The 20,469-nt window shown below is 50.0% G+C and overlaps 1 pseudogene; it reads left to right on the top strand.

The window, feature by feature from the left end:
- The first annotated feature begins 4,982 nt into the window (after window positions 1-4,982).
- Window positions 4,983-6,475, top strand: LOC131762242 (guanine nucleotide-binding protein G(s) subunit alpha pseudogene; annotated as a pseudogene).
- Window positions 6,476-20,469: the final 13,994 nt, after the last annotated feature.

The raw sequence follows: 20,469 nt of genomic DNA, 5'->3' as shown, positions 1-20,469 counted from the left end.
GCCATAAACCACAGGAATGTGGCACCCTATTTCACGCCTGCGTGCCTTTGCTCACCATTCCTTCCCGAGGGCTGCCCTCCCCCAACCTCTGGCTCCCCGAGTACTCCCCGCAGTCATACGTGCCTCACTTTTTACCTGCTGACCCTGCAGGCAGAATCAGCCCCTCCCACCTCTGGCCACCCAGAGTCCTTCTTTCTCATACATTCCCAGTATGTCTGGTTCCCCCAAGAGCTTGGGGAAGGGGGGTGGTGGTTAAGAGCACAGGCTCTGGAGTCAGAGAGACCTGAGTTCAAATCTCAGTCCTGCCAATAACATGTGGGGTGACTCACAGTAAGCCAGGTATCCCTCTGAGCCTCAGCTTCCCCCCCTGCCACTTTCCAGCTGTGTGATCTTGGGCAAGTTTCTTTTTTTAAAAAAAAAAAATTTATTTATCTATTTATTTATGGCTGTGTTGGGTCTTCGTTGCCGTGCGCGGGCTTCTCATTGTGGTGGCCTCTCTCGTTGCAGAGCACGGGCTCTAGGCGCGCGGGCTCAGTAGCTGTGGCTCGCGGGCTCTAGAGCGCAGGCTCAGCAGTTGTGGTGCACGAGCGTGGTAGCTCCGCGGCATGCAGGATCTTCCCGGAAGATCAGGGCTCAAACCCCTGTCCCCTTCATTGGCAGGCGGATTCTTAACCACTGTGCCACTAGGGAAGTCCCATCTTGGACAAGTTTCTGAACCTCTCTGAGGCTCAGTGTCTTCTGAAAAAGGAAGTGATGCCCATGTCTGAGGCACAGTCAGTATGTAATAAACATCAGTGATTATTTTTGGCTCTGCCTCTCTGTCCCATTGGGAGTGGAGTTCCAGCCCCCACCAGGCCCAGTTTTTCCCCGGGCTCACACCCAGATCCCCCCCCCCGTACTGAGCCCCTCTTCTGCCAGGACTCAGGCCTGGCATTGCCCGTGATTTTTAGGACAGGGTCTTTGAGGCACAAAGTCTCCCTGGCACTCAGAACAGAGCTGACATTTACAGTCCAACGTCTGTGAGGAAGCCTTGTGATGAAGGATAGACCCCCTTGGGCATGCTGACAGCAGGGCCAGCCTTTGGGCTGTGTGTGTGTGAGTGTGTGTGAATGGCTGGTGGCAGATGTTCTGATACACACTCAGACACACACTCAGTCACGTCGTGTACCCACATTCTCACAAATTCTCTCACACACACACCCCACACAAACCTGACAAAGGAAGGTGCAAGGGCATCCCTGGTCACTTTGGTCAGTCACCCAGAGGCCACCCTGTGACCCTATTTCTCCCCAAACTTCCCCCTCTGGAGCCCAATCCCAAGGTTTTCTGTTTTTCTGTTTTTCAGGAGACTGACCCTTCTCAGTCTCCTGAACCTATGACTCAGGCTATGGAAGTGAAAAGGCCAGGTCAGCAGCCAGACAACGGGTCTATCTGGACACTGTTCTCTACCTTTGGAAGCACCCAGATACCTGGGATCATGCAGAAAGCACTCCTGCTCCCAGCCCTGCTGAAGTGGGCCCAGCTAGGGACTGTCACACTGTTCCCCCATCCTGCTGCCACCTCCCTTTGAGTTCCCTAGCTGAGGCTTGGGTCTCCAATCCCCAGCCCTTCTGTTCCACCCTGGGCATCCGAGTCCACAAGGAGGAGGCAAAGCCACACCCCCTGGCTTCCTGATGTCCCTCCATAGCCATCCTGAGAAGCAGGCAGGGAGGTGGTCACCTCCCCCAAGCCACAAAGCTGATAAACACTGAATGACACTGATGGAGCCCTTACTCTCTGCCTAAGTACTTTACTGGCATTATCCCTTGATCCTCATGATAACTCCACAAGGGAGGAGAGCTTATAGTCCCCATTTTATAGATGGGGGCACTGAGGCTCAGAGAGGTAAAGAAATACGGCTAAGAGGGTATTCCTCAATGCATGGGAGCACGGGTTCGATCCCTGGTCCGGGAAGATCCCACATGCTGCAGAGCAGCTGGGCCCGTGCACCCCAACTACTGAGCCTGCGCTCTAGGGCCCACGTGCTGCAACTACTGAGCCTGTGTGCTGCACCTACTGAAGCCAGTCTGCCTAGAGCCTGTGCTCTGCAACAAGAGAAGCCACTGCAATGAGAAGCCAGCGCACCTCAACGAAGAGTAGTCCCCGCTCACCACATTAGAGAAAGCCGGCACGCAGCAACGAAGACCCAACCCAGCCAAAAATAAATTTTAAAAGAAAAAGAGGGTATCCCCACTGGAATTTAAATTCAGTCTGGGTGCAGAGCCCAGGCTCTTGAGTATTCGATACATTATGTCTCCTCAGCCACACTGCACTGAGCGCTGGGGGCCCAGTTCCCCTCCCAAAGGACTGTGAGATCCATGCAAGTAAGGGACAGAGGCGAGCAGAATGCCAGATCCATTCATTCATTCAACGAATGTTTACTGAGCCCCTGCCACGTGCGAGGCCTGCACAAGGCTCTGAGAAGCTGCAGTGAAAAGAGCAAACAAAAATCCTTGGTCGCATGGAGCAGTCATTTTAGTAGGGGAGACACAATAAACAAGGTAAATAAATAAAATAATAGTTTGTTAGGAGTAAGTGCTAAAAAGAAAAGTAAAGCAGGGAAAGGGGATTATGAAGTGCTGAGGGGCGTGGGAGACATTCTGATTCTAAAAAGCCAAGAAGGTGATACTTGTGTTAAGACCTGACGCGAGCAAGGCCATGCACTATGCACACGCATCTGGGGGAAGAGGACTGCAACTTGCAGGAACAGCAGGTGCAAGGGCCCTGAGGCAGGAGCATGGCTGGGTAGCCCAGAATCAGCCTGGCCAGTGTAACTGGAGTGAAGTGAGAGGAAGGGGGAAAGTCGGAGTAAGGTTGGACGAGGCCAGTGGGGACCCAGACCTGGATGGTGAGACCCGTGTGGTTGATCATGAGGAATCTGGCCTATACTCAGCTGAGATGGGAGGCCATGCAGCGAGGTGACGTGACAGAGCTGCCTGGAGGAGGGGGCTTTAGACCTACAGCCAAGTGGGCTTTCAAACACCCAACCCCTGAATTAGACAGATGTAACCTCGGGTCATTGGCAGCACTGGGCAACCAAAGGCCTCCCCAGAGAGGTAAAGCCAGCCCGCCGAGACCACCTGGTATCAGAGAACCAACCAGAACATAGCTCTTCTGCAGGCCCAGAGGGAGCAGGGCTGAGTTCACTCAGTGCCTTCCCCCAGACTAGCTCTTGAGCAACAACAGGGGACAGGGACAGGCAGAGAGAGGCCAGGAGTGTTACACTGGGAGATGCCCCTCTGCACCCCTCCTCCCCATCACAAACAGTTTGGTTATAAAAAAGCAGGGAATGAATCCAGCTCCGGTGTCCAGCGGTGGGGAGCCTGGCCCAGGCTGGGAAGGCTCTGATTATTCGTGTCTGCGGGGCCACCAGCTCCCTTTGACAGGAAGAATAATCCCTCAGGTCTACAGAGAAGTGTACATTCTGTAATGTGCTTCCCATTCAAAGGAGGGGAAAACTGAGGTCCAGAGAGAGGAAGGGTTTGCCCGCAGCCCCACAGATAAGTGACAGAGCTGAGATTTGAGCCCACATCAGCCTCACTCCACACCTACTGGCTCTTCCACATGCCCTAGCTGGTAACTGGGCTACCATTTAGGGCTAGCATTTCAGCCGAGGCAGCAGCACCGTCTATACTTGGAAGTTGTATGGGAAAACTTCCAAGAGTGAGCACATTTAGTATGAAAAATAATAAGGCATGTGGATTTTATTTACCACAATAAAAATATAAATAAAACAATAACAACAAATAGCAGATATAAAATGGCACCCTATTATCTATACTTACCAGCAAGCGTGTGACGCATAGTGATGGTGCCTGATGGCTGTGAGCACTGACTGTGTGCTATAGGACTATGCCAAGCACCTTACAGGCTCCATCTCTCAGGAGACCACCACCCTCGCATTCCAGCCTTTGCATGTGCAACTCTCAGCTATTTCTTTTTTTTTTTTTTTTCAGCTATTTCTTGGGATAATTTTGAGGGCCAGTGATCTCAAAGAGCTTTGCCTTCTCTGTGCCTTATGACAGGCTCTTGAACAGGCCCTTTCCTTGTGAAGCCAACACTCGGAAAAATCCTGCCCTGTGGGGGTCCTCACGCCGTCCCTTAACTAGCTGTGAGGCCGTGGACACGATTTCCTCAAGGTGAGATGAGCCTCAAGTTCCTCATCCAGACGATGGAGGAGAGGTTATTGGTGTTGCGTTACTCTGAGGTCTAAATATGAGAACCCATATAAAGCAGCTGGGAGTCCATGACACAGGGTATGGTGGTTACCAGTGGGTGGGAATTGGTCCCTATTCCTGCCAGACTGGGAATAATAGAATGCAGTTTACAGCAGTGACTTTCAAAATAATATATTGCACTTTTCAGCCTCTAGATCTGTGGTTGCCATACTTTAGCAGCCTCTGAATCTTCCGGAGGATTTTTTAAAACAGGCTGCTGGGCTTCTCTACCAAGAGGTTTTAATTCTCCAGGGGAGCTGGGGTGGGGCCTGAAAATCTGCATTCTAATGAGTTCCCATGTGTTGCTGGCACTGCCGGTCCAGTGTCGACTGTGAGGACCACTGTTCTGGCTCTCAACCTTGGCTGCACATTTGCCATTGACCTGGGAGGGCACTGAGGCCTGGGGTTGCACCCCAAGAGATTCTGCTGTAACTGCTCAAGGGTACTGCCCAGCACTGGGAGTTCTGAAGGGTCCCCCCAGGTGACTCTAAAGTGCATTCAAAATTAAGGACCACTGAGCGGCTCCCGCAGCTCCTGCTCTGGTCCGCCTCGGTCCGCGGCGGCCATCAGACCCCTCGGCTTCGGCTCGAGGGGCCGGGAGCCGCGCGCTCGGCTCGGTCAGAACGACACCACCTTCCCCGCGCGGCCCGCTGTCCGCCCCGCGCGCTCCTCCCCGAGGAGCCGAGCCCGCGCCCGGCCCCGCCGCCGCCACCGCTGCCGCCGCCGCCGCCGCCATGGGCTGCCTCGGAAACAGTAAGACCGAGGACGAGCGCAACGAGAAGGCGCAGCGCGAGGCCAACAAAAAGATCGAGAAGCAGCTGCAGAAGGACAAGCAGGTCTACCGGGCCACGCACCGCCTGCTGCTGCTGGCCGCTAGGAGAATCTGGTAAAAGCACCATCGTGAAGCAAATGAGGATCCTGCATGTTAATGGGTTTAATGGAGAGGGCGGCGAAGAGGAGCCGCAGGCTGCAGGGAGCAACAGCGATGGTGAGAAGGCAACCAAAGTGCAAGACATCAAAAACAACCTGAAAGAGGCCATTGAAACCATCGTGGCCGCCGTGAGCAACCTGGTGCCCCCCCGTGGAGCTGGCCAACCCCGAGAACCAGTTCAGAGTGGACCACATTCTGAGCGTGATGAACGTGCCAGACTTTGATTTCCCTCCCGAACTCTACGAGCACGCCAAGGCTCTGTGGGAGGACGAGGAGGGGTGCATGCCTGCTACGAGCGCTCCAACGAGTACCAGCTCGTCGACTGCGCCCAGTACTTCCTGGACAAGATTGACGTCATCAAGGAGGCTGACTAGGTGCCCAGCGACCAGGACCTGCTGCGCTGCCGCGTCCTGACTTCTGGAATCTTTGAGACCAAGTTCCAGGTGGATAAAGTCAACTTCCACTTGTTTGACGTGGGCGGCCAGCGTGATGAACGCCGCAAGTGGATCCAGTGCTTCAGCGATGTGACTGCCGTCATCTTCGTGGTCTCCAGCAGCAGCTACAACATGGTCATCCGGGAGGACAACCAGACCAACCGCCTGCAGGAGGCTCTGAACCTCTTCAAGAGCATCTGGAACAATAGACGGCCGCGCACCATCTCTGTGATTCTGTTCCTCAACGAGCAAGATCTGCCCGCTGAGAAAGTCCTTGCTGGAAACTCGAAGATTGACGACTACTTTCCAGAATTTGCTCGCTCAACTACTCCTGAGGATGCAACTCCCGAGTCCGGGGAGGACCCACGCGTGACCCGGGCCAAGTACTTCATTCGAGATGAAGTTCTGAGAATCAGCACTGCTAGTGGAGACGGGCGCCCCTATTGCTACCCTCACTTCACCTGCGCTGTGGACACAGAGAACATTTGCCTTGTGTTCAATGACTGCCGTGACATCAGCCAGCGCATGCACCTCCATCAGGATGAGCTGCTCTAAGAAGGGAACTTCCAAATTTAATTAAGGCCTTAAGCACAATTAATTAAAAGTGAAACGTAATTGTACACGCAGTTGATCACCCACCACAGGGCATGATTAACAGAGCAACCTTTCCTTTCCCTCAAGTGATTTTGCGAAACCCCCTTTACCCTTCACCTTGCTTAAATATTCCAAATTTAGAAAGCTTAAGGCGGCCTACAGAAAAAGATAAAGGAAAAAAAGGCCACAAACGTTCCCTCTCTCTTTAAGTAAGTAAAAGAACAGCAGCAAACAGAAATAAAGAAATAAAAGAATAAGTGACATAAATGAAACAAATGAAATAAATATTGTGTTGTGCAGCATTTAAAAATAAAAATAAAAATTAAGGGCTTCCCTGGTGGCACAGTGGTTGAGAGTCTGCCTGCCGATGCAGGGGACACAGGTTCGTGCCCCGGTCCGGGAAGATCCCACATGCCGCGGAGTGGCTGGGCCCGTGAGCCACGGCCGCTGAGCCTGTGCGTCCAGAGCCTGTGCTCCGCAACGGGAGAGGCCACAGCAGTAAGAGAGGCCCGCGTACCAAAAAATAAAAATAAAATTAAGGACCACTGCCCTGGAGCAGAGGAAGGGGCTAAACAGATGCTCAGCCACCTGCCACACTCACCAACTGCTAATAGGGATCGGTTCTAGGGATGGGGTCAAAGAAGCTACATCATTGCTAACAATAATAAAAGCTAATGTTTCTGGGCACTCACACATGCCAGTCACTGTCCTAAATACTTTACATCTAATAATTCATTTAATCCCCATAACAAGCCCATGAGTGGGGTAATAGCAATATTCCCAATTTACACTTGTGTCTAACTGATACACAAGGAAGTTAGGTCATTTGTCGAGGGTCAAACAGCCAGAAAGTGATGGAGTGGGATTTGAAACACTGGTGGGTCCTCACTTTGACCACTGGGCCACAGAGAATTAATTTTTGTGAAATAAAGATGTCTTCAGTTGGGGCAGGAAATCCCATTTTGCATCTACTTTTTGCTCTGGAAGCCTTTCAGGGACTTTGGGCCAAATGCGATGTGATGCAGACTCGTAAATAATGTCTTTGGCTTACGTTTTCCAAAGCACATTTGCAGGCTTTCTCGTATTTTGATGGCAACTTTCACTACCACCCTTCCCCCAGTCCATACTCCAGCCAAATAAATTACTTTGTAATTTAATCCAATTAAACCAACATTTATTAAGTGCATACCTTGTGCCAGTCACCAGGCTACAGCCCAAGGACACAGAGATGCTGAGACTCTGAGACGCTGGGAGGAAGCAACGTGCCCAAGGGTGATTTCAAGGCAGAGCCCAGCACTCCATCCAGTGCCCTGGTCCTGAGGAGCAAGGAGCAGGGAGAGGAAAGTAGCGGTGCAGGCCCTGCAATGCTGGGCTTTCCTCCCACGGAAACACACAGGCCTGGGATCAACACAGCCTCTGAGGGCTCTGGGAGAAGGGACTCCATGTTGGCGGCTAGCAGGAACCAGGGGAGGGGCATGAACATCCAGGCTTAGAACAAGAAGCAGCTGCGGCTCAGACCTGCACCTTGGCTCTGTGCCTCCCGGCCCCCAGCCAGGCGCCTTTCCTACCAAAAGGGGCAATTACTCCAGGCAACCTGGAAGGCCCTACCGGGGATCTAATTTCCCAAAATGACTGATCTGGGCTTTTATCTCCAGAGGAGGTCATACATGAAATCCCCGTATCTTTGTTCATAATGTTAATCTGTAAATGTGACTAAGGTAAATAACTATCATTTTTGTCACCTCATTTTGGGCACATCTTCATATTTTTTTAAAACCATATCCAGAAGCCTTAAAAAGAGAAGTAGTCCAAGCCTCTCTCCATCTCTGAGAGGCTCTGCTGACAGACCGGGGGACAGCAGACCAGAGAGGACCTTGCCTAAGGTCACACAGCGAGCCAGGGTCAGAGTCCAGACCAGAACCCAGGACTCCCGAACCCTAGCCAGGTCTCCCTGAGGTTCTAAAGGACACCCTTACCTGACAAACCTGCTCTTATGTGTCCCAGTCCTTAAGTGGCCTCCGTAGCCACCATTATGCTGGTCACCCTAGCCCAGACCTCCCCACAGACAGCCCCACCTGGACATCTCACAAGCACCTCAGGCTCTGTGGGTCCAACTCTAAATTAACCACCTTTCCCTTGAAATCGTTCCCCCCCTCCCCGTGTTCCCTCTCCTCCCATCCTCAGCGGCTCAAGCCAGAATCATGGGTGTTACCCTGGGCACCTCCCTCTCCATCACCCCCACAGCCTCTAAGGAACCAGCAAGCCCCGTTCATTCCACCCGTCTTTTCCATCTCTTGAACCCATCCACTTTTCCCATCCCCTCCACCGCCACACAAATGCCGGCCTCTTCATTTCACCCCTCATCTGTCAGAACAAGCCCTCCCCTCCAGTTCATGCTTTCCTTCAACAAAAGCCAGAGCCCCTACTGTGGACTGGCACTGAGCTCTGTGCTGGGACTCAGGGTTGAGCAAGACAGATGAGATCCCAGCTGCCAGCAAGATTGCACGATATCCACATCTGACCATGCCTCTCCCCTGCTCAGACCCCTTGGGTGGCTCCCCATAAGCCCTGGGATCAAGTGCAACTCCCAGGTATTCACATTCCTGGGCCCTCTACCCACACGGATCCATCCACACTGGTCTCCTGCTATCCTGCCCCACCCAAGCTGATCCAGACAAGCTATCATCCATTCTCCCAAACACATCAGCTCAAAGGATACCTTCTCCAGGAAGCTGCCCTGCCTGTGCCCTCACACCTGACAGAATGAGTTTTGCCCTCCTCTGGAATCCCAACAAAACCCAAGGTTTGTATGTCTCCCTCCCTGACTGAGCTGTAACTCCTGGAGCCCAGGAGACTGAGCCAATGCCAGCACAGTGCAGCCTCGCACCGAGAGGCACCCATATGTTGTGTTGATGGATGGACGGGTGGAAGGGTAGAGAAGTGCAACTACCTTTTTCGGTCACTCGTTCCAGTGCCTACGCACTTGTTGTTCTCTGAAGTTCCCCCAGTTGTGTCACCTAAACCTCTCTGCTCTAATTACTGAAGTTTATGCCTGTTCCTTCTCTAAGTCTGTCCTCTCCTCCCTTCCTTGCTCCAAAGCACAGAACGTCCAGCCTTCCCCTTGACTGGGTGACAAGTCAACAAGAACAAATACCTGTGAGGCACATCAGAGAAAGGCCTAGCCCGGGCCCTCACCAGGGTCTCAAGCGCTGGGCCCGGGGCCCAGAGCTTTCCAACAGACTCGGGAAGAAGGTGCCTTGGAGGCTGACGAGGCAGGCCTTGCGGTTTGAAGCAGTGAGTCACCTTCTGGCTGCAAGTCAAGGAGCTCTCACTGCGCCCTTGTTTGGAGAAGGCACCCGCCAGCAAGACAGGAGGGAGAGACGGCCGGAGAGGCAGAGCTGCCAGGAGAGCCAGGGAGATGCACTCAGACTCAGAGGGACCCTAGGGCAGAGACAGAGGGTGGAGAAGAAGAAGCCACCCAGCCCTAAGGGAGACCGATACAGCGAGGCATGCAGCAGGGGGCCTAATCGCACGACTGAATCGGAGATAGTCCCAGGGCTCGCAGCGCTCCCAGCGCTCTTTCCTCCCCACCGCATCTCCCACCCACAGCCCCGCCCCGACCTGGACAAAAGCGGAGCCAATGAGCTGCAAGATCTGGGCATTACGTCACCAGAGCCAGCTGCCATTGGTTGACCCAACCGCCCGGGCGGGCTGTTGCTATGACAGCGCAGGCTGGCGCTGGGCAGGAATGAGAGGAGGAGGCTCCGGGTGGGAGAGCCCAAGTTTCCAGGTCTTTCGAACCTACGGCGGTCCGGGGACTCCCCCGCCCCCCACTCAGCCCAGGGACCTAAACTCCTCCAGAGGCGGTCATTCACACACACACACACACACACACACACACACACACACACACACACACCATTACTGCCTAGCCCCCAGTCCCGGAACCGAGCACCCATCCATTCACCCTGCAAACAGCAGTGAGCACCATCCACCGTCCAGGTGCCGCCTGGGTTCTGCAGATACAGACATGAGCGCACCTCATCCCCCCCTCACGGAGCCCCCAGTCTGAGCAAGCCAACAGTCCAGCAGAAAATCACAAGGCAGTGTGCTGAGGACTCAAAGGATGGCGAGCACCGGGCCTGTGGGAACACAGAGGAGGGGGTCCCTACTCAACCTGGCAGGCCACGATGTCTTCCAGGAGAAAGGGATGCCGAGCTGGGACCTGAAGGAGTTAGCCAGATGAAGAAGGGTGGCGAAGGGAATTCCAGGCAGAGGGAATGGCCCGTGCAAAGACTGGGAGGCAAGAGAAAACAAGGAGCACTTGGGGCCCTATGGCAGGAAACTGGATGGTGGGGGAGGGGAGGATTGAAAAGGAAGAGGAGTTAGGGTAAAGCTGAAAGGGGAAGCAGGAACAAGATCCCAAAGGGCTTGAGAGGCATGCCAGGGAAACTTGGACCGTATTCCCAGAGGGGTTTGAGGGCAAAGGTTAGGTTAATTTAGGTTTGCATTGTAGAAAGATCTTCACTCTTGCTGCGATGTGGAGGATGGGCTTGAGGGAGCTATTGCAAGGACGGGTGGGATTTCTAGGACCCCTACAGTGGAGATGGGAAGAACCAAATTCAGGAGCAGGTAAAAGGAGGTGGCGCCACAGGTTCAGTGACTGAGTGGATGTCACCACCACACCTGGGAAGCTGGGAGAGCTTCTGGTAGTGTCCTTAGATGGAATTCTCTTGTTCAGCCTTTGGGGTTTTTTGTTTGTTTTGTTTTGTTTTGTATTGTTTTGGACCACGCCGCACGGCTTGCAGAATCTTAGTTCCCCGACCAGGGACTGAACCCAGACCCACAGCAGTGAAAGCGTGGAGTCCTAACCACTAGACCAGCAGGGAATTCCCAACCTTTGGTTTTAGAGATGAGGAATTGAGGGCCAGAGAAGGGAAGTGACTGCCCAGAGTGACACAGTTGAGTTGTGTGGCAGAACCAGGAGATACTGTAGGTGCCCCAACTTCAAATTCACCACACTTTTCCAATTCTGGTCTATCTTGCAATTGAACAGTAGCTAGAACTTTCTCCAGCCCAGGGCACATTTGGGGTCTTCACATACATTACTACTTTAGACATTAATGAAAACCCTGCGGGGCTTCCCTGGTGGCACAGTGGTTGGGAGTCCGCCTGCCGATGCAGGGGACACAGGTTTGTGCCCCGGTCCGGGAAGATCCCACATGCCACGGAGCGGCTGGGCCCGTGAGCCATGGCTGCTGAGCCTGCGCGTCCGGAGCCTGTGCTCTGCAACGGGAGAGGCCACAGCAGTGAGAGGCCCGCTTACCGCAAAAAATAAATAAATAAATAAACCTGAAAGGTGGGTATTATTTGAAAGTTTCAGAGAGATAAAGTGACTCACCCAAGACTACACAGCCTACTGGATCGAACCCAGGTCTGTCAGATTCCAAAGCCCACATTCTTGGCATGACAGTATGTTGACTCTAGGACCACTCGATATGGTTTGTTTGGGGCTTATGGGCATCAGAGAGTGTGGCCGGTACAATCACTGGAAGGAGAAGATGTGAACCCCTCTATGTGACAAAAACAAAAGAGGTCCTAGAACCTCTTGCATGTTTGTGTTTTACACACCCACCCTGTTTTGCAGAAGCACTCCTTAAAGTAATCATATGGCTCATAGAGTTACATCCCAGCCTGAGGATTTAGCAGGGGACCACCTGGGAAGCTGATTTAGAGACTTGGGCACGTTTACATCTCTGAATGAGAGAAGGTTGCCACGCAGGGCCACACAGAGGTTTGCACCTGGGGAAAAGGTGCCAGCAAGCTGGAAGGTAGGTGGCAAGCAGGGTGGGGTTAGTAGGTTCTGGGCTTCCATGAATTGAGTATTTTGAATTTTTCTTACAGCCCAGGGAAAAGGGGGTCCTCCCTCAATGCCCGGCTTCAGGGTCTCTGTTAGTTGGGAGTGTTGTTGTAACCCAAGAGCATCAGAATCTGGTAACAGAAGAGGCTGGACTGTTGGCTTAGCAAAGTGCCCACAAAGAGGATTGAGAGTTTTTAGTCAGGATCTCAAAACTGAGTCAAGACAGCAATTATGAAATATTATATTGCAGGATGACAGCTAGGAGTAGTGGGTGGGGCTGGGGTCTGTTTTAAGAGCAGAACTGATGGGACTTATCAGCGGATAGAACGCATGTTGGACCTGAGGAATGAATGAATGAATGATCATGAACTTCCAGAAACGGAGGGGCTGATTTTCAAGACCAGCTCTCCCATCAAAAACAAATAAAGGTGCTTGATAAACATTTAAAAGCAGCTTCAAAGCAATGAAGAGTGGACAAGATCACAAGAAATGAGCAGGGCAAGTTGGATGGAAATATAAAAACCCAGAGAGGAAGGTGATCACGGAAGCCACTTTTGCCCTGAGGACATTGACCAAGAATAATACAGAGCAGACACAAATAAACAATGTCAAAAATAAAAGGGGGAGGGGCATCAGGGCGGATGCTACAGACATCGAAAAGAAGAGGACGTGGTTAAAATGTTCATGCCCAATAAATTTGAAGTCCTAGGTGAAATGGACAAATCCCTAGAGAAGTAGAGCTTCCCCATACTGACTCAAGAAAAAAATATGTTACAACCACTTTGGAAAAGAGTTTGGCTTTTTCTGGGAAAGTTGAAAATAGATACACCCTGTGACCAGCAATTATAGTTCTAGGTACATACCTTAACCAAATTCATGCATTTATGTATCATAAAAATGTATAAGAATATTTTTAGAGGCACAGAAGCACATTCATACTAGCTAAAAATTGAAAACAACCCAATTATCCATCAAGAGCAAAATATGGCATATACATTATAGTGGAATAATATGCAACAATAAAAATGCATGAACTAGAGTTACACACAACGACAGGATGGGTATTAGCAGCGTAAGTTTGAAAGGAAGAAAAAAGACATGAAAAAAATGTATTCAGGGTGACTCCATCAATATAAAGTTCAAATACAGGAAAAACTAAAATATAATATAAATACTTTTTTTTTTTTTTTTTTTTTTTTTTTTTGCAGTATGTGGGCCTCTCACTGTTGTGGCCTCTCCAGTTGCGGAGCACAGGCTCCAGACGCGCAGGCTCAGCGGCCATGGCTCACGGGCCCAGCCGCTCCACGGCATGTGGGATCTTCCCAGACCGGGGCACAAACCCGTGTCCCCTGTATCGGCAGGCGGACTCTCAACCACTGCACCACCAGGGAAGCCCCAAAATACATTTTTTTTTCGAGATTTACAAGAAACTTTTGAGTGCTGGCAATGTTTTTCTTGACCTAGATGGTAGTTACATGGGTGTTTATTTGTCAAGTTAGCATTTATTTTTTTACATACTTTCTGTTGAAAAGAATGCAACTAGGCAACTGGATGAATAATGGTGCCAACTTCTGATCTGGAATAGTTTCAGGAGAGGGGACGAAGTGGGAAAATGGAAAATCCAGAAACAAAAGTTCCATTTTTACCATATAAAGGTTGACTTGTCCATTGGACATTCAAGAGGTGATCTTGAGTATGCAATTGATTATAGAATTTCAGAAAAGAGACCCAGACTCTCCATTTCAACTGAGTGGAAGAAGATATTTACAACAGACGTATCTGGCGAAGAACTCACATCCAGAATACATAAAGAATTCCATCAGGGACTTCCCTGGTGGTCCAGTGGTTAAGAACCCATCTTGTAATGCAGGGGACACCGGTTCGATCCCTGGTCAGGAAACTAAGATCCCACATGCCAGGGCAACTAAGCCAGCATGGCGGAACTACAACTACAGAGCCCACGTGCTCTGGAGCCCACATGCCATGACACGACTAGAGAGAAACTCGCATGCTGCAATGAAAGACCCTGCCTGCCGCAACTAAGACCCGACGCAGCCAATAAATAAATAAATTTTTTTTTTTAAAAAAAAGAACTCCAACAAATGAAGAAAAAGATAGACAACTTGAGATGGAGGCCAACCCATCTGATGCCTGGAAAGTCTACCTATGCTTGGGCCTCTGATGGTCTTGAGCATTTTTGACTGGTGTCCCATGGCCCAATCTTCAAGATTCAACCAAATAAAGTCACCCCACCCATGTCATGGACCTGAGTCTTCTACTGAGTAACCTTAGCTTTAATGTAAGATAGTAATGTAGTTCATCTTAATTGGGGTGAGAAATTTATAAATTAACTCACATGTTTCTTTTAACAAAGTAAGACAATAAAGAAATGAATCATAATATTGCTACTTTTATACAAGCTATGTTTACAGTTGTAGTAAATTTTATAATCATTGTTTTGTTTTATGGATGTTCTACCTGGGTTTTTTTTTATGATGTATGAAATGAAATCTAAGCAACTAATTTTATGTCTGATTAGATTTACAGAAGTTGTTTAAGTGCTTAGGAATAATTTGTTCGTCATATTTGTAAGTCTTCCTTGTCAGGTGTTTGAAGTGTTTGAATCAAACTGAATTTGTAACTGTAGTTTGAAATATCTAAAGGAATTTGCTTAATTAAATGTGTAAATGGCGTTAAAAGTCTATGGGAATTTAATCTGTGAGATGTATGAGTTAATTGAATATGAATCAATGAACAAGTAAATGTGATCTTGCCTTTATATAAAAATTACTAAGTTCATAAGTAAAATATCAAGATATATAAGTTGAAAGTGAAAGCCAAAGAAAGAGCTAGGGTCTAAGGTCTATAACTTTAATAAATTGAATAGTGATGGAAATGTAATTGTAATTATTTCACACTAGCTGAATCCTAATATCTGAATGGCTTACAAAAAGAATAGAAAATATGTGTAAATTAATAGACACGTGTTCCTCACTGTCAGAGCATTTACACTGTACACAGGTCCAGGTGGGAGAATGCAGTGTGCACTCGAGGTGAATCTCCACTGTTCTCCCATAGCGATCAGGCATTTGCTTGATTCTTTTCCATACACTTTCCTTGCTTCTGCCAGACACCTGGGGGCACTCCCAGCGCAGCTCCAATTCAGATGGACTCTAGCATCTTAACCTATCCCTGTACTTGTTATTTACCTTGTAGCACGTGTCCATTGTGGTACAGAAGGAAAACCTCCTTCACACCCTACACTGTGTACATCAATGTACACAAACCTACTCCCCGATTATTCATGCAGGGTTCAATAAATGGGTAATATTTTAATGATAAAAAGTAGGAAATAATAATTTCTTATTGATTTCAATTTTTCAATGCTTTATTTGAGGCAGAAATCCTTGAAAGGTTATCATTTAGGTGTTTAACAGTGTTTTTGAGATATTTGGGTTAATTGGTTGGGAGTTTGGATGAGCTGGGAAAGCAGCTCCAAAGTGTCACTTTCCTACACATCTTCAGGAACAGATTCTGTTCGTGTGATGAGAAATGCCATACTTCCCTTCTGGGCAGATAGCCCTTCTCGAAGAGAGGATGCAGGCTTCACTTCTCTGTTGTCACTGGAACACTTTAATTTCCCATTTGTTTTTCATCTTTACACGTAGAGACACCTGGGGAATCTCGAGGGAGGAGGATTGATTAACCAGGAGGTGTCTTCCATTCCTGGGTTCTTGGCCGAGTCACCATGTTTATACCATGAGAACCTCACCTATTGCTCCAACGAGATGTCAATGGATGTCATTACAGACACTGAGAAATGATTCAGCTCTCCCTGCACAAAGGATAGGCTTTGGGGCAGCTTTCTGGAGGCCAAGGTTCAGTTCCTAGAATGTAAATATGTGTCAGAGCCAGTGTGGGTATGTGTTGTCATCATCTCTTTTAACCCCTGAGTTTTACGGTGTTACAGTTTACAGAGTTTTACCCCTTGAGGGTCAGAGGAGGAAGTGAGGTCTCCCAGGCCACCCCATTAAAGAGTGTCGACCCCCAGACAGGCCAGTGTTTGTTTTTCCCCACTGCCTGCATTGTTTCTTACATTGATTAGAAGGCTTCTGTTCCCCTAGGCACCATGCTGGGAGCTTCACACACAGAATGGGCTGCACGGTTGCCATTTGTCAAATGAAAAAACTGAACGCAGACTTGGTAAGTAACTTGCCCAAGGATCCTCTCCTGGTTCTGATCATGCGAAAGCCGCGATTTTTTCCAACGTCCAGGTCTCCTCACAACTATTTATTTAGGGCAGGTGGTTAAATTACCAAGAAGTGAGCGACGTAATGATGAATGGAGAAGGGCTCAACACTCCAGTTGATGAAAGAGGCTCTGAGGTCCTTCATATCCCGAGGGTTAATGCAGGGAACTTGCTTTTAGACTTTTCTCCACTGTAGTTAAATGACTCAGTGAGTTTTCCTTCAGACCTTGGGTGAACTGTGCCGAGAACTTGTTCTTCTGGGGGGTATGAACCATTTTCAAGTTTATCTATGAGGCTGAGATGCTGACAAGTTTAGCCACCCTCTATCTGGGAGCCGTAACCAAGGACAATGGGTTTGATAGGGTCTCGGTGTAAATGTGGAGACCCTGAATATTGAGCAGCCCAGACGCCAGCCTCCTTTGCCTCTGAGGAGATGCCGTTCTCTACCCTGAACTGAGACACAGTGGTCCATCTTGAACATTTCCTTGCCTACCTCTGGAAAAGTCTACGACTATGAACTGGGGGAAATTGTTTCTGGCTCAAGAAAACTCTCAATCCCCAGCTCTGGAAAATTCAACTCCTAAGCCTGAGAAAACTTCCATCCATGGCTCTGGAAAACCCTCCATCCTTGGATCTGGAAAACACTGGTCCTGACCCTAGAAATCACTCCATTGCTGGCTCTGGAAAACACTCCATCCTAAGCTGTAGGGAACACTCCCTTCATGACTGAAAACTATTCTGCCCAGGGCTCTGGAAAATACAATATCCAAAACTCTAGAAAATCTTTTCATCACGAGATCTGGAGAACCAACTGCCCTTGGCAGTGGAGAATCCTCCACCCCTAAATCTGGAGGGCTTTCAGCTCTAAGTCTGGAGGTCTCTGAGTGGGGTGCTGGTAAATTTAACAGTGGGCTCTTGGTGGGGGAGGGGAACTACTGATGGGTAGTGTTTGCCGATTTCTGTGGCAATTGGAATACTCCCATCATGGCTGACTTCGAGCTATCAATCTGACGTCGCTGAAAGCGGATTTGGGAAGGGATGCCACAAGCACCTCTTACAATCACCAGTAAGAACCGGCTGCCTCATCCTATACCATTCTAGCCCCCGTGGGTGGGGGACCGTAACCGTGGGGTGTGGAAGATTCTGAGCCCCAAAGTGATGACTCAGTCTGGAGTAATCGCAGCTCAGGGGTCTGAAGGACTCCCAGGCACTGGGTATGGAGGATTCCAAGGCATGAACGTAGCTGGCCCCTTGTCACTTATTTATGGCGTCCCTCTGTTAGGGGACCATTGACCAAAACTGCCTGCCTTGGCCAGGCAGGATGTTAATCACTTGCTTGAGTTGTCTCACAACTGGGGGTCCCGATAAAGAACGCAGGGCTGCGGCTGAAAACGAACTGGGAGAATTCGGGAGGGGCCAGAAGGAGGAGAGAGGAGACGTATGTCCTGCCCTAACCTCCCAGAAGCCCTCTCGCTGGAATCCCCATCTTGGCTGAGAGATGCGTGCGCCACCAGGAAGGACCCTGAGTCACCAGATACGGGCCAAGCAAGATGATTGGCCAGAGACAACCCGGAAACGAACCCCATTACCATAAAACCTGAGACTGTGTGCCACGTGGCAGAGCGGTTCTCCTGGGTTCCCTCACCCCGCTGCTCTCCGCCCGGGCGCCCCTTTCCAATAAAACCTTTTGTTTGGTCTGTACATGTGTCTCCTCGGACAGTTCATTGCCGAGTGTTAGACAAGAGCCCACTCTCGGACCCTGGAAGTGGTTCCCCTCCCAGCAACACCTCTCTAAACCAATAATTTCAACTCAAAGATTTAAGGGGCCATGACAGGCAAGAATGTTCTGAAAAGCTGACATTCCTAATGTCCTGATATGTCCTGCCTGCCATTAAGATGTACATATTGGAGGCATTTCCTCCCATCTGCGAGGCCTGGACTTTGATCACCTGGAAGGTGAGGCCCATTTCAGGCTGCCGCATGGATGGAAATGGTATTTATTACAGGCACACGGCCCCATCTGTGTGAGCAGAGAGGCCCAGGTGGAAAAACATGGGATGGTGAGTTTGGGTGGGCTACCAGGGTGAATTTGGAAGTCTTGAGACCTCCAAATTGCACAGACCAGTAACAGGCTCAGTGTATATCGGGCTTGAAAGGTGGGGGAGTGGTGGACCTGACTAAAATGGAGGCGTCTGTCTCAAAGACAAATTCACATCTACCAATCGCACAGCGCCTGGAGGGCTGGCCGGAGACATAGCCCAGTTCGGTGGAGCAAAGACCTGCCCTTGGATCTAGTGGAGATACCCGCTTCGTGCTGAGCACAGTGCAATTCCATCATACCTGGCCCAGAAGACACCCTGCCTGAGGACACCCTGCCCCACCCTAGCTCTGAACAGCACCCATCGTGAGCTCTAGAAAATGCTCAGTCTGTGGTTCTAGAAAGGCCCTGCCCTGTCTCCAGAAAACACTTCCTTACTTCAGAAGGAGCTCTTCACCATCCCTGACCCCAGAGGACTCCTCACCCCTGGCTCTGAGGAAGGCCCGAGGGCTACTTCATCCCTGCCTCCAGAGAACATTCGGTTTCTGACTTTGGAGGGCTCATTCTGACAAATGCAGGAAAAAGCGCTTTGTAAAACTGAAAAGCTCTGCCTGGCATGCGGCAGATGCTCAACAAACGTGTGTGGAATGAAGGAGTGGTCCTTGGAGATCTTTGCAAACTGCAGTGCACAGCACGATCTTCAGATATTATTCTTAATGTGACTAAATAAAGCAGTTATCGGAGGTATTATGGGAAACTCCATATCTCTCCCTAGAGAGCTCTTTTTCTTGTGAGTTCCCACCATACGGGGAGCATAGGGCCTGGCTCACAGTGGGCATCAATAAACATTTGAGAGATGAATGGACACATGGATGGATAAATGAGGGTCGTATGGGTGGATGAATCGCTGTGCAGATAATGAGTGAATGGAAAGATGGATGGAGTGGCTGACACATTTGCTTACTCAACAGCCACCTTCCTCTCCCCCTGCCTTCTTCCTTGCTAAATGAATCCCCACTTTATTCAAGCCTCTAGCAGTTTAGGAGGACTCTGGGGCCCCAGGCAACACATCTTGTTTAGTTCAACGCCATCAGGATTTTACCTTTTCCCTTGCCAGAGAGCTGTTTGGAAATAGCCATGTGATGCAATTCTGACCCAGGAGACGCAAGGGGAAGTGTACTGGGGATCCCACAGAAGAGTTTTCCTCATTAAAGGGACACAATGAGGAGACGTTCTCTCTCTGGCCTTTGAACACTGATGTGTGAGGACAAGATGCTGAGAGATGAGGCAGCCATGAGGAGATCTGGCAGCCTGGGGTGATATGATGGAGGACAAAAGCCTGACATTCTGAATACCACAGAGCAAAAATATAGACAGCGCCTGGATCCTTGAAGCTTCTCGCTGGAGCACTGAATTAACCCATGAGTGTGTGGTGGTAGACGGGGGTGGTAGATGGTTGGATGGGTGGGTGGATGGATGAACTGAGAGTAGATGGACATGTAGATGGATGGATGGATAGGAGTATTGGTTGATGAATCAGCAGGTGGATGGAAAATGTTCATGGGAATGGGGATACACGAGCAGATGCATGGATGGATGGATGCATGCATGCATGCTTGCATGGGTGCATGGATGGATGGATGGATATTTATGTATATTAAAATATAAAGGACCATGAATAGTATTCTTGTCTCCCTCTAAAGAGCACTCATTCCAAGGCAGTCAAGGTCAGAAGTGGCTGAAAAGAACCAAGCTTTTCCAATCTTTCCTCCAGGCCCTCGTGACTGCTCCCTACTTCATGTGCCCTGGACCCACCTGTCAGGGCCAACACTCATCTTCAGTATCAGTCACTTGGCTGGACGGGCTTTTCCCCACCTGGCCCTTTTGTGCAAGGCCTTACCCTGCTGGAGAAATGTTTGGTCTGTTAAGAACCTCAGGTGAGTTTGGAAGGCAGCCTGGCACAGGGGACTCAGACACTCCTGGGTCCAAATGCTGGCCCCATGGTTTATGAGCTATATGTCCACAGACCAGCCTCCTAATCACCCACCCCCTAAGCGCCAGCCTTCTCATCTATGAAATGGGAATAACAGTGCCACCTCAAGGCTGC

The sequence above is a fragment of the Kogia breviceps genome, chromosome 1 (genome assembly GCF_026419965.1).
Source record: "Kogia breviceps isolate mKogBre1 chromosome 1, mKogBre1 haplotype 1, whole genome shotgun sequence".
Taxonomy (NCBI): Eukaryota; Metazoa; Chordata; class Mammalia; order Artiodactyla; family Physeteridae; genus Kogia; species Kogia breviceps.
Note: the sequence above shows the minus strand (reverse complement) of the source record. Positions and strands in the feature narration are given on the sequence as shown.